General features: G+C 36.5%; 1 protein-coding gene across 6 annotated transcripts in view; it reads left to right on the top strand.

Annotated features, from left to right (window-relative positions):
- Grin2b (glutamate ionotropic receptor NMDA type subunit 2B) overlaps positions 1 to 13,718 on the top strand; it is a 461,196-nt gene that overhangs the window by 88,916 nt on the left and 358,562 nt on the right. The gene's annotated exons all lie outside the window — the stretch shown is intronic.

Raw genomic sequence — 13,718 nt, forward strand, 5'->3', positions numbered from 1 at the left:
TTAGAAAACACAAGGTATATATAAAAATTCAGGTCTATGTATACTTGTTATAAATGAAGAATTGGATATTGCAATTTAAAAGTTATGTAGGAGTACAAAGGACCTAGAAAAGTTAAAAACAAAACAAAAACAAAAAGTGTTGGAAGACGTTTAGTATCTAATTTTAGGACATCTTCTAAAGCTATAGTAATCAAGGCAGTGTTGGTGTAAGGAAAGACATATAGATCATTGGAATAAAACAGAGCATCTAGAAATAGAACCACACATATATGGTCCACTGAGTTTTGAAAGATTATTTAACATTAGCATTTTATAGAATATAAACTCAATTCAAGAGCTGAGGAAGAGATGATGTTTTCAGCAAATGACACTAGAACACCTGGTATCTGTATATAAAAAATTAACCTCAACCCTTTTTTTCCATACATGAAAATAACTTGAAGGGATCTGTGAACCTAAATAAGAAAGCCTAAGAGTATAAAACTTTAAGAAGAAATTATAAGGGAAAATATTTATGAATTCAAGGTAGGCAAGAACTACCTAGGATACAAAAGACATGATGTATAAAAGGAAAAAATTGATAAATGAGATTCCATCAAAATTTAGAACTTTAAATGACATCATTAAAATGAAAAGTAGTCCTTAAACAGACCATATTTACAATGCATATAACCTATGACCAGAATATATAAAGAATTCTTAGAACTCATTAATAGACAACCCAATGAACAAGTAGACATAAGAAGATGATAAATAGCCAGTATAGCACAAGGAAAAGTGTGCAACTCTAGAATCAGAAAAATACTAATCAGTACAATAACAAGATTAAATTATACACTCATTAGGGAGATGAAGTTAAAAGTTTGAAAAGCCTTGTCATGACTTTTTCTTTTTGTTGGATTCTCCCCCTTTGTGTTTAATTTGTCATGCCTAATGGATTCATTCTGCTGGGCTTCCTGGGGTTGTGATCCTCATTGTCTTTTCCTAGGGTATTGTCTAAAATATTTTGTAGTGCTGGTTTGGTATTCATGAAGTTCCTGAGGTGCTCTTTATGATGAAAGTATCTTATTTCTCCATCAATTTTGAAAGATAGTTTTGCAGGGTACATCAGTCTGAGTTGGAGGCTGTTTTCCTTTAGGGCTTGAAATATATCACTCCAAGCTCTTCTTGCCTTGAGGCTTTGCATTGAGAAGTCTGCTGTGATTCTGATGGGCTTTCCTTTGTATGTGATTTGTTTCTTTTCTCTCACTGCTTGTAGAATTTTGTTCTTCTGTTGGATTTCTTGAATCTTAACTATTGTATGCCTATGTGTAGATTTTTTTTTGATTAAGGCTCTTTGGAGTCCTATATGCCTCACTTATCTGTAGGTCAAGTTCTTTTCCCCTCCTTGGGAAGTTTTCTGCCATCACTTCTGTGAAGAGTTTTTTAATGTCATCTGCACTCTCTCCTGTTTCTTCATTGACTCCAATCAGTCTTATGTTATTCTTCTTTGCATGATCTAGCAGCTGCTGGACTGATTTCTCGTGTTCCCTTACAATTTTAAAGCAATTTTTCTTTTCCTCCTCACTAATTGTAATCCTATCTTCTATATGTGAAATTCTATCCTCACATTGGTTCATTCTGCTATGCAGACTTTCGATGGAGTTTTTAATCTCTTGGAAATCTGTTTGTATCTGTTTTATGGATTCCATTTGTTTCGTATGTTGGGATTCCATCATGTTCCTCAGATCCTCTGTTTTTTTTATCTGTGTCCTCTCTAGATTGTCTTGCACCATGAGCACAATCTTTGCTGTTATCTGAGTAATTATTTCTGATTTCATTTTTCCCAGATCCTCTTTTGTTGCTAGTTCAGAGTCCAGGTGGCTGAATATCAGATTGTTCCATCTTGTTTCCCTTTGGGGTTGCTGTAGGTGATCTGGAAGTCTGTTTTTGAGACTTGTTTATGTGTCTTCTCATTTCCACGGGGGCGGTGGGAGGTGCTTCTGGGGCTCATGCTGCTCAGCATCTCTGCCCTAGGAGCTTGGGATGGCAGTGGGAGAGCTTCCTTCCGGGTGCTGGTACTGGCTCACCTTCCCTGCCCTAGGAGCCTGGAATGGAGGCAGGGGAGCTTCCTTCCAGCTGCTGCTGATAAACTCTTAATAAACCAGAGAGATATTTTTATTCTGATAGAGTACAAGAATTGCACATGATAATTAATTGTGATATGTGGAAGGCATTAACAATATGACAAGCTGGGTGTGGTGGTACATGTGCATAACCCAGCACTTTTAGAGGCTGAGGCCAGAGGATGGCAAGTTCGAGGCCAACCTAGGGAACTTAGTGACTTAGTGAAACCCTGTCAAAATAAAAAATACCAAAGGGCTGGGAGTATAGCTCAGTGAGAAGGCCCTGGATTCCATCCCCAATACTAGAAAAAGTAAGATACAGATGCATCACATTTTCACTTTAATTTAGCATCATATGGCAGTAAGGCAAGAATTAAAACAATAAAGAAATAAGCAATGCAGATACAAAACTGTGTCTCAAAAATCACAGAGAATAATTTGAAACATTTAATGTAATAGGATGATAGATACACTGTGTTCTCATATTGAAAGATTCTATATTTTAAACTCAGTTCAAAATAATGTAGGATGAAATTTAATCCAAATAAAAATTGAGACTTTTGGGGAAGACTTCAGCAAATATATTCTATAATTTACTTGCAAGTCCAAATAGCTAAATAGAGTCTTTACCATCTTGAAGAACACCAAAATGGGAGAACCCTCTCTACCAGACATCAAGGCTGATTTCAAAGTGTCATGGTGTTTAGCAAGGGTATACTAATATATCAATGGAATGGGATGCAAAGTTTCTGAAACAGAGCCCCATTTTGTGGATACTAGATAAATGATAGAAGTGGGAGGCAATTTGTTGAGGAAAAGATATACTTATTAATAATCAGTGCTGTAAAAATTTGGTATTCGTCTACCCAAAATGAAATAGATTCTTCACTACATAATGTATACAAAAATAAATTACAGATACCCTCAAAATGCAATTGTGCAAGGTAAAAACACTCATAGAATCTGGAAGAATATCTCATGAAATTGGAGTAGGAAAAAGTTTTTATGTAAAATACTCCTAATTGTTAAGGATAAATTTGATGCATTTAATGACATTAAATTTAAGAACTTTTGTTTATCAAACCACACCACAAAGATAATGGAAAGACAGAGCACAGAGTGGGAAAATGTATTTATTAAATATATAGCTGACAAAAGACTCATGCAGTGTTTTTCTGTTCAATATGGTAGCTAGTAGCCACATGTGGCTATTTAAGTTTAAATAAATTTAACTTAAAAAGCAGATCTTTCCCCTCACTTGTCATGTTCCAAGTGGTTAATAGCCATGTGTGGCTACTGGCTAGCATATTAGATTAACACTGATTTAGATTTGATAAAGAATGTATAAATGTCACATATTTATATCCATGTAACATAATAATAATTTATAAAGGAATGAATATTCTTGTATAATTTCTAACAGTAAAGAGGATATTCAGTAATAAAATAGTCAACTAGGCCCTTCCCAAAAGAGGGTATCTAATTGGCCAATAAATATGGAAGAGATACTCAGTCTCATAAGCAAGCAGAAAAATGCAAATTAAAACCACTCTACATTGCCCCAATATACTCAACTGGTTGATTAAACACTGTTTTGCAACTTGATAATACCAAGTGTTGGTGAAAATGTAGAATAAAAGAACTATTTCTATACTACTTGTGGAAACATGACTGGCTCAACTTGGGAAAATATTGACATTATCCACTGAATTTGAATCTTAGAGAAACACATGTATCATTGTACCAGGGTTCTTAAATAAGAATTGAGGTGGCAGAATGGCACCAAACCTGAATCCACCAAAAAGTCTTATCTGCACTTCAATATATATATATTAAGAAATTAAAGTAAAACTATGAAATGGAACAGTATATATCAATTAAGGTAACTCAGCCATAGCTGCACCCAACAACATAACCAAATCTCAGAAGGAAAAGAAGTGAAATAATACAAATAGCATGATTCTATTCATGTTACATTATAAGACAAAAATTGGAATATACTATTTAGCTATGTGTCATTAAGTGAAAATTACAAAGAAAAGTAAGAAAATAATTATGATAATATTCAGTAGGATTGGAGTTTTATTGAAAAGAGTATGGAGTGGTAAGGTATGTCCTTTGAAGTCCTAGAAGTAGTATGTAGGTACCCTTTTGGGGAATTGGTGCAAAATAAGGCTGGTAACTGGCTTAGGAATTGCCTTAATCACTTTCTTGACACTAGAACAAAATACCCAATACCCACAACTTAAAGGAGAGGTTTACTTTGGCTTGTGGTTTTTGGAGGATTCAGTTCATAGTTGGGTGGCTCCAAGACAAGAAGGACATGGTGGAAGGGCCAAGTGGAGGAAAGCTGCTCACATCATGGTGGCCAGGAATCCAAGAGAGAGAAGGGAGGAGCTGAGGAGGGAGATACAACCTCCTGGTTCATCCGTTCTGACTAGGCCCTATCTCTTAACAGCATATTCAGCTATAGACTAATCAGTAGATTAATCCACTAATTAGTACAGTGCCTCCATGATCTAGTCACCTTCCACATGCATGAGAATTTTGAGAGACCTTTTAGATCTAATCATGACAGGGATATATGGTGAGATTTTCAAAAACTTGAAGACAACCATGAAGTTATTCTTCAATTAAAAAAAAATCTCGTTACTTACATTGTCTTCCACAAAGTATGGCTGTGGATTCTTGAAGGAAAGCATGGCCATAGTTATATCTCCTTAGAGAGGTTTTAGCATCAGACAAAATAAGAAAAGTTTTCAACATCTTAACATGCCATTTTTTGTTTATGCTACCTAACAGGAAGTGGATAGTTGGCAATTTCTCCTTTTGACTTATTTAATTACAGATGGATCATTTGATTCAACTTATCATTTTGACATATGAAATAATCAAATCTAATATTTATAGATTCCTTAATGTGTGTCTGGCACTTCTAACCACTATGCTATATGCCTGGCAAGAATGCTTGGGGCAAAAGAGACACCCCTCTGGACACTCCTGCCTGTTTTCATTTTCATTGGTATTGAAAGTGGCTTATTAAGGCACCTCCTCGATTGCCCTGCAACTACTCTTCAACTTGGCACTGACCCACCTACTTTTGCCAGATCATGGTGTCTTGTCTTATTTCTGTTAAACATTACAAAGTGTCTTTTCTCCTTTTTTAGGACTGTTTTGCTAATTTGAAGGAAGCTACTTTAAAAGGATTTTCTTTTGCATTGAATTCGCAGGGTTCCTCCACAAGTTAATCTTGTAGATCAATTTGATTAATGTGGTCTTGATTTTAGCGTCCAAATTTGTCTTCGTGTATTTTGAATTGAGTCTATATTGGGTTCTAACTTTGTCTCTACTTTCTAAGCCAGTGCGACCTGAGGCAAGTTATTGGCTTTTTTGAATTTGAAATTTTCTCTTCTGAAAAAAATGGGAAAAATGATTTTGACCTAAACTGAGTACTGTCTCTACTAAGACATAATTCTCAGAAAGTGGTAGTAATAATAGTAGTAGTAGCAATAATAGCAATAATAGTAGTAGTTTTTCTTATTATTTGCCCCGGGGAATATTGCAGAAAATGAAAAAGATAGCCAAGGAAGGACCACATTTGTGCTCTACCTCTTGCATTCTCCCCACATCCATCAGGGAGGATGATCTGGCCTCATAGTGGCTATAGAATAGCACACAAGGGGCATGCTCTGCCCTGTGACCAAAACACCAAATTGGGAACTGGACAAGCCTAGGTGCAAATCCTTACTCTGCTCTTTATGAACGATATGGTTTTGACAAGTACCCTAGCTCTGATAATCTTTTGATTATTTATGCAATTATATGCATAAAAAGCATAGCATAGCGGCTGGCACGTCATTAAGTTTTCAGCAAGTGGTATTATATTCCTAAGTTTTATTACTCAGGAATATAAGGAGCTAGATAGAAATAATAATGTGGAAAATCCCCCTGTGCCAGGGTCTCATTTGTAGCTTGTAGGTTTGCAAAATCAATCCTCAAAAAGGAGAGGAGAAAAACACACTCAACCGCTGTGTGTGTTCATTGTCATTGTTCTTTTCCCATCTCTCTTTTTTTACTTGTAAAAGCAAGCCTTGTTGATAGAACCAATGCTGGCTTTGGTAGCCCCTTTCTTTATCATAAAGATGGCAGTGGGAAGTGGGAGGTAGGAGAGGTGACAATAAGGACTAAGTTATTAAAATTATCTGAACCCAGGACATAATTCCTCAGTAAAACTGAATAACGGAGTCATATTCATTTATTGTAATTTTCCCCCAACAAAACATGCTTTTATTACATGTCTGTCATCTATTGATTGTCTATCTAAAAAATATCTACCTATTAGCTCTTCCTGTTTTATTGATGTAATTTTAAAAGAGGCATTGATCACTCATAGAATGTTATTCCTGGGAAGGACCTTTAAGATTACCTAATACAACATCTGTGTTTTCTAGGCAGAGAACCCAAAGCTCAAAGAGTGTCTCACTTGAGATCACACAGTTATGTACTTCCTCGGTCCTAGGGCTCTGGATTCCGTGAGAGAGCCCACATTTTCTAGGGAATGAAACAGAATGTAAATGGCTTCAGTAGATCTTTCCTGTGAAGTGACAGATAAAGTGGTTAATATATTAATCAGTACTCTTATTAAATATTAAAGACTGGGGAGTCTCTTAGCCGATCATCTCCTGCAGTCTTTATTACACAGCAGTGTTTTCTCCCCTGTTCCTGCTCATTGGAAGCTTTTGGCTTTACCAATGCAATGGAAGTGGGTTTTATTTACAGAGTATGCTAGCATAGATCAGGAAATTCATTTAGACAAGTTTTGCCAGAGCTTTTCACTCTGCTGGGGCCATGGTTTCCCTGCCTGTGAGAGAGAGGCACGACTGAGGCTGACTAATGTAAGAAACAGAAAATTGCTTAGAAACTTTTCTAACACATCAGGCTTTCCCGTAGTCCTTGTCCATTTTTCAGAGGGTTGTGGCTAGGAGGGAAGGCCATGGAATGATTCTTCCCTTTTAGGGCAATGGAAAGGGTGAAGCAAGAGGACATTTACATATTTTAGGTAAGTAACATCGCATCATCATAATCATTATCATAACAAGTGTCTGTTATGGGGCAGATGTTCCAGGCATTTTTCTGCCTACATTGCATACATTATCTCACCTAATATCTCACTAATTCTGCAGGGTAGGTATGATTACTTTCATTTCACAGAAGGAGATGATGGCTCAGCAAGTTCAAACTGCTTATTCAAAGTTACCCTGCTAGTGTATGTCAAAGCCATAACTCTGTCAGCAGTCTTTGCTAGAGAGTGACCTATCCTATATGTGTGTTTGTGTGTATGAAGCTAACTTGCTCATAAAGTGATGATCATCTTTATGTTTTTAAAGATTGAAGGTTCTAGCCCCCAATATATTTTATATTCTAACCCTTTCCAAGGACTTCATTTGTCCACAGAGCCTTGAGATCACCATGTGATTATAATAGAGTAATGGAATGGATTTGTTTAAATATGACTTATGGAAGTCATTGCCATGTATAAATACATTGTATTTATTTTGGGGACATGTTTCAAATTTTTCAAACACTACTATAAATTTAATGATTTCTGTCCTGAACTGTCCATATTTTCAGAAGTCTGTATTCTTTGCATGCCCTCACTGGCCAGTGGTGATGCTGCAGGACTTTGTTCTTTTTGTGGGACACTTTATCCTGCTTCTTGATTCCACTCCAAATGTCTGTCTTGATCTTTAATTACAGTCCTCCATGCACTTGTCATAGCCGAGCTCATTCTGCACCTTAGCTTCATCAGCTCTGCACTCCTGTCCGAATCTTCCTCACTGTTACTCATTTCCCCTGGCACTATCTCGCTGTTCTCAGCTCTGAGTTTATTGCCAATTAAAGGAGCCTCCTTATTGGCAGGGCCTTGTACTATGCCTTACCTCTCCTTTGAAATCACTCAATCATCTCCGATTTGCATACTTCATTTTTATTTTATCGCCAACATTAAGTTTCTATAAGCAGAAAATATTTGTATATGGAGTATGGATGTAATAGAAAATATAGATAATATAGCACACACATCCACAGTGAAGGGCATCTGGTAAAGGGAGTTTAGATATTTGGCCAAAGTGGTCTAAGTTATGACTTCACCAACCTTTGCTGTATATAATAGATCCCTGATTATAGGCACAAGGACTCATAAGCCGAGACACCCCTTTTGACCCCAAAGTTAGAGGAATTGGCAAAACATGAAAAGATCCAAAGTTCTACACTAAAGAAACCTTTTCTGAAGTCATTGTAATAAAAAATTACCCTGGATAACTTTACATATGTTAATCATAGAGGATACTTAGTTTAGTGGTGTAGAAGAAAAATATTATCTAAGAGTTCAGTTTAACTCACTTTTTGGTCATTTCTCAGGAACTTCTGAAATTCTTGAACTTGCAAATTTTGGAAGGAGTTATTTTGATCTTAGAACACCAACTCAATAGATACTGCCATAGGTCTTGCTTTTATTTGCTTCTCCTAATTGAGATTACTTGTGACAACTCAAGAAAGTTAGTTACACACTTCCAGAAGTGCTCAGCCACATAACTTTTCAAGTTTCTTTAATGAAGGGACGTAGGAAATAGTTAAAATGAAAGTCAGCATTTCTTGGCTATGGTAAGAGTTGGATATTACTGCAACTGTATCTCAACTTTCCAGTTTTTATGGTCATCACACTCAGGTTTAAAAATACAACATAAATCAGTGAGAAATAACCAAGTGAGTTTCCACTGGCAAGGGATCTTAAGAAGACTCGTAATTCCTGTGGGTCTCATTTTCTTCATATAGTGAGGGGGGAGGTTGAGTTAAATTCTGGTACAATTCTCAGTGCTTTAATCTTCTTGGGTGTGTGTCCACACAATGCCTACATATTCATATTTATGTAGAGTACGGGACACAAAACACACCTGCACACAAAAGAATGTGCAGCACTTTAAACTTGATAACTCAAAATTAGATCATGACTTTCACTTGACAGAAAAATTCCTTTCTGAAATGATTCATTATGTGATTCCTTTAAATTAGGAGTAGGAAATATATGACCCCAGACAGATTTATGCACTTATCTTTATCCAATTAATGGGGTAAATATTTCATATGCTTGCAATTGCTAAATCAAAACATGGCCTTAAAAATTTAGTAGTACTATCAAAGGGGGCAGGAAGAGGCTGGTACTTCTTAATCTGATTCTTTGCTTCATTTCAGTTTCATTCTTCCTCTGTTCTCTATCCTTTTTTTATTAAATGACTGATATAAATACTTGAAATGTGCATAATATATAACTTTAACATTTTTTCTGATTATGAAAGTCACATGTCTATTGTGAATATTTGGGATAAAATTAAAAACCTTGGCTAAAAGAAAAAAAGTCACTCAAATGCCAACAGAGACAATTGCTGTTAACATCGTGATATTTTTTCAGCATTTTCTATGCATTTTTAAATACATGGAACCATAGCATCTCTTGTGCTGCTTTTTCGATTTAACATCACAGCATAAGCATAAGGATATTTCTATGTTATTAAAAACTCTTTGTAAACATAATTTTTTAGGCTCTTTAGCATTCTGTCATAAAGCTATAGCATAATTTACTTAACCACCTTCTTACTGTCAGCCATTTAATTACTTTCAATTTTTCACTATTATAAATGATGCTGCGATGAACATTTTGGCGTACATAGCTTTTCTGTCTGTATTTTACATTATTTCCTTAGGATAGATTCCCAGAAATTGAATTACAAGGTCAAAGGTATAAGCATTTTTAAGGCTCTTGCTCCATAATGCCAAATGGCTTTTCCAAAATGGTTTCTTTCAGTTTACATTCCCCATAGCAACATGTGAGTGTTGTGTGCCGTCATGTTCTTCTCTACTCTCCTTTAAAAATTACATAAAAATCTTTGTGATTTGGTAGGTAAAATTGTATTCTACTGCATGTTAGTTTATTTCTCTAATTACAGGTGATATTGAACAATGTCATATTGTTGTATTTTTTTGTTGTTCTTGGCTGATTTTTTCTAAGCCTTTACTTCCTCAACATCATAGCTTTAAATATTAGCTATCACAATGTGCTTCTGAATAGACATCTTTCAACTATCTCTAGAATAAATTTATGGAATTGAGTTTTCAAAAAGCATGGTAAATGTTTAAACTTTAAACATTTATTACAGTAAAGGACATATTGCCATACTCCCCCTCATTTTGAACACACTTATCCCATCATTCTGGCTACTTCTGAAACAGTTCTACAGTCCTTTTTTGTCAGTGTCTTAATTGTGCTGCCCTGGTTGCCTCAGTGTCCCGAATGGATTCAAAACATTTACTTTTCATGGTCATTTTAACTTTGGGGAAGAGTCAGAAGTTGCACAGTGCCAGATACAGTTAGGTGTGTAAGAACACACCATCATGTTTTTATAAGCCGGTCTTCCCATTGAATGACAATTAGCAGTTGCTTTCACTGTATTTTGGCCACACCTCAAAAAGATGCCTATAAAAGAGAACTACCAGAACTGCTTCAGAGAGTGGCAAGAATGCTGGGAAAAGTGTGTTTGAAGTGGTAGGGAATATTTTAAGAGGGATTAAAATCCATTACAATGTCTTTTACTGTAATAAACTTTTTAAAAAATTTAAAGATTCACTGTGTATTTTGATCACAGCTCAGATGTAGCTTTTCAGGTGTACATCTATTGAATAAAGTGAAATATGCTCATGCATGTTTTTTCACAGATTTCTGGGTAGCTGATGGAGGATATGCAATTTTCTTAAATTTTTGCATTAGTTTGGCATCAGTTAATAGTGATTAAATGATGAATTTTGAATAGTTGCTCTCCAGTATTTTGGTATATTTCTTGCCACCTTTCTTCCTAAGAATTCTTTGATTTGGAGTCACGGCTTTTTATGTAGTTCTTTTCTTCTGATATTGCAATTGCAGGGTTTCTCTGTTTCTAAAAACTTTTCTGGGAATATCACTGTAAAGATTTCTGCTTTCCTCTCCCCTCCACCTTCTGCTTCTTTCTTCGCCTCCACAAGAGAAGCTGCAGGAGCAGATGCATCTTTAGCTGTGGGTCATATGATTAGAAATCAATGTGTGCACAGGTCCTATGAATATTATATTGATAACAGTGGTGTAATAGTGTTTACTATTTTAAAATACAACTGTTTAGATGTAATTCAAAAGTTGTTCAAAACGATTTAATCAACTCTGTCCAAAAGCACTTAGATAGGGGTCAAGTGCTAGTCATTGATCAGGGTTGACCAAGTCAATTGGAATTTTGAGCAAAGCCCAGAAACAGCTGAATGGTTATCTAGGGAGGCAGAGATATTTTTTGGTCAGGTCATAAATCAGCTCTGATGACAGGTTTTCCTCCTACTCTGAGCCTTGAATCCTCTAGTTCTAGGAAAGAGTATGTCGCACAAATTCAAATTTAGAGCAAGCTTTAGAATTCATTCTCTAAAATTCCAGACATGTTTTATCTTTCTGGTGTGTGAACTAGATAATCTCCACTCCCCAAAGTGCTCAAGAAAACTCTGAGATTCGTGTGTGCCACTTTGGCCCTTGGGGAGCCTACTGCAAGCTTGGGGCACTGTATACCACAAGCCTTTCGGGAATGTTTTGTCTTCATAGAAAAGGTGCCTCTATCCAGGGTGACACTCTGCCTGGCCTGCACTGCTGCTTTGGGGCTAAGAGGGATAATGAAGTTGTTGGACCCTGGAGAGAGTGAGAGGTTTAGTTCTACTCTGCGCACTGCCTCAGCTCCCCATGCCTGGTAATCTGTGCCCTGACCATTCCCCGGGTCACTTAGGGACTCTCATTTATTCCACTCCCTACATAGGGAAGATAAGTCTATCCCGTATGATATTTCATTATGAAAATTTAACGTAGTTTAAAAAAATAATATTCTTTACAAAGAGAGCTGGACCAGAGAACTGTGAGGACGTTTTATTGAATTTGACCTATAGGCATGAAATACAAATTTGAAATGGGCCACTGGGAGATGAAACTTCTGATTTCTTTCTTCGCTTCTGTCATTATAACTTTGAATGAAAGACTTCTCTGAGAATTAATTTAAGGATCTCACCTTGGTTCTTTGGGACAGTTGTGTTTAGCCTATGAGATTATAATTCAATTCATTTCAATACTTATTTATATATGAGTCACAGGATAGTTTCTTTGGGTTTGAATCTAGCCTCTATCATTTATCAACTGTAAGAACTTGGTAGTAGTATGGTTGTCATAAAGATCAAATGACTCACCGAGTGTATTGTCTGGTGTAAAATAAGTGCTAAGTGTGTATTGGGTGTCATTGTTTTTAGACTGTCTACCTCTGTTTCTAGACTGTCATACCTTATCTTATGTTTATATTTTTAACAACTTAGGAAAATGCTTTTTACTTAGTGGATAAATAATTGTTGAATGTCATTAGCTTCTTCAGTAGCTTCACTTGGATCTAAATGCCTCTTGAACTCTATATAGCTTTGGTGGTGGTGGTGCTGGTGAATGTGCAAGACACATGAAATTCACTATTCTGAGGCAAAATGAGGATTCAATTTTGCAGTTGCCAGTCTGACACTTTTTTTACCAGCACCATTGTAAATTTCACTCTAAAAAGCTTTGTAAACTGCATTTTTTCCTTTAGAAAGGTTGTATGGCTGCATCTGTACAGTAGGTAAGAACATTTAAATTTAGAATTACTAAGAAGACTGTGAGATTCTATGAGGTTAAGAATAAAATTCCCAATTGGCATGGAAGTAATGTGAACCTCATTGCATTTGTAGCACACCTATTGAAAGGCAGTAAATAATGTCTTGGAATGACCATTATCATTTTTAATGTAATTCAGTGGAGCCTGTAATTTTCTCAGGGCTTTGAAGTTACAAGCTGGTCAGGACCTTGATGGAAGGAGGGGAAAGGCATTGATGCAGGAGGATGCAAGGAAGTTGCTCTTTCTTCTTGAATAGGAATCACAGTCCCATCACAAGAAAAATGCCAGAGTCTTGGCGGAAAAAACAGATTTGCATATTGTTCACATGTATTTGCATATTGAGTTCAAGAGGCTCTATCTTCAAGTATGTAAAATAGAGTAATCTACTGCAATTGTGTTCCAATCCAGTATCCAGGGCATTGCACAAATGAAATACATAACACATTTAAAAATCACATTCCAGAAGACGAAAGATGGCAATGAGCTGAAGGTGGCCATGCATCAGTAATACTCACAAAGAGACTGTCTGGCATGGCTGGAGTGTAAGATGGAAAAGCAACTGCCTTGAGTGACCTCATCCTCAGAGGAAGCCTGCTTAGGTGGGTAGGTCCTAGACCCACTGGACTTTATAGCTTCAGAGTTCATGGTGCCTGAGGTACCACCTCTCCCAAAGTGGAATGTCCCCACAGTACCCAAATGATACTGCCTTCTCTCCAATATTTACTGGGCTGGGCAGAGGGCCACTCTGTTTGTAGGGTATTGACCAGACACCCACCATCCATTCCATCACACAAGTTCCTCCATATTTGAGGCCAAATACCTAAGCTGGTACAGCAGAGAGTTAAGGGGTGACTGGGGTGAACATATT

The sequence above is a fragment of the Heterocephalus glaber genome, unplaced genomic scaffold, assembly GCF_053883595.1.
Source record: "Heterocephalus glaber isolate CG9 unplaced genomic scaffold, H.glaber_assembly_v1.0 deba00001444, whole genome shotgun sequence".
Classification (NCBI taxonomy): Eukaryota; Metazoa; Chordata; class Mammalia; order Rodentia; family Bathyergidae; genus Heterocephalus; species Heterocephalus glaber.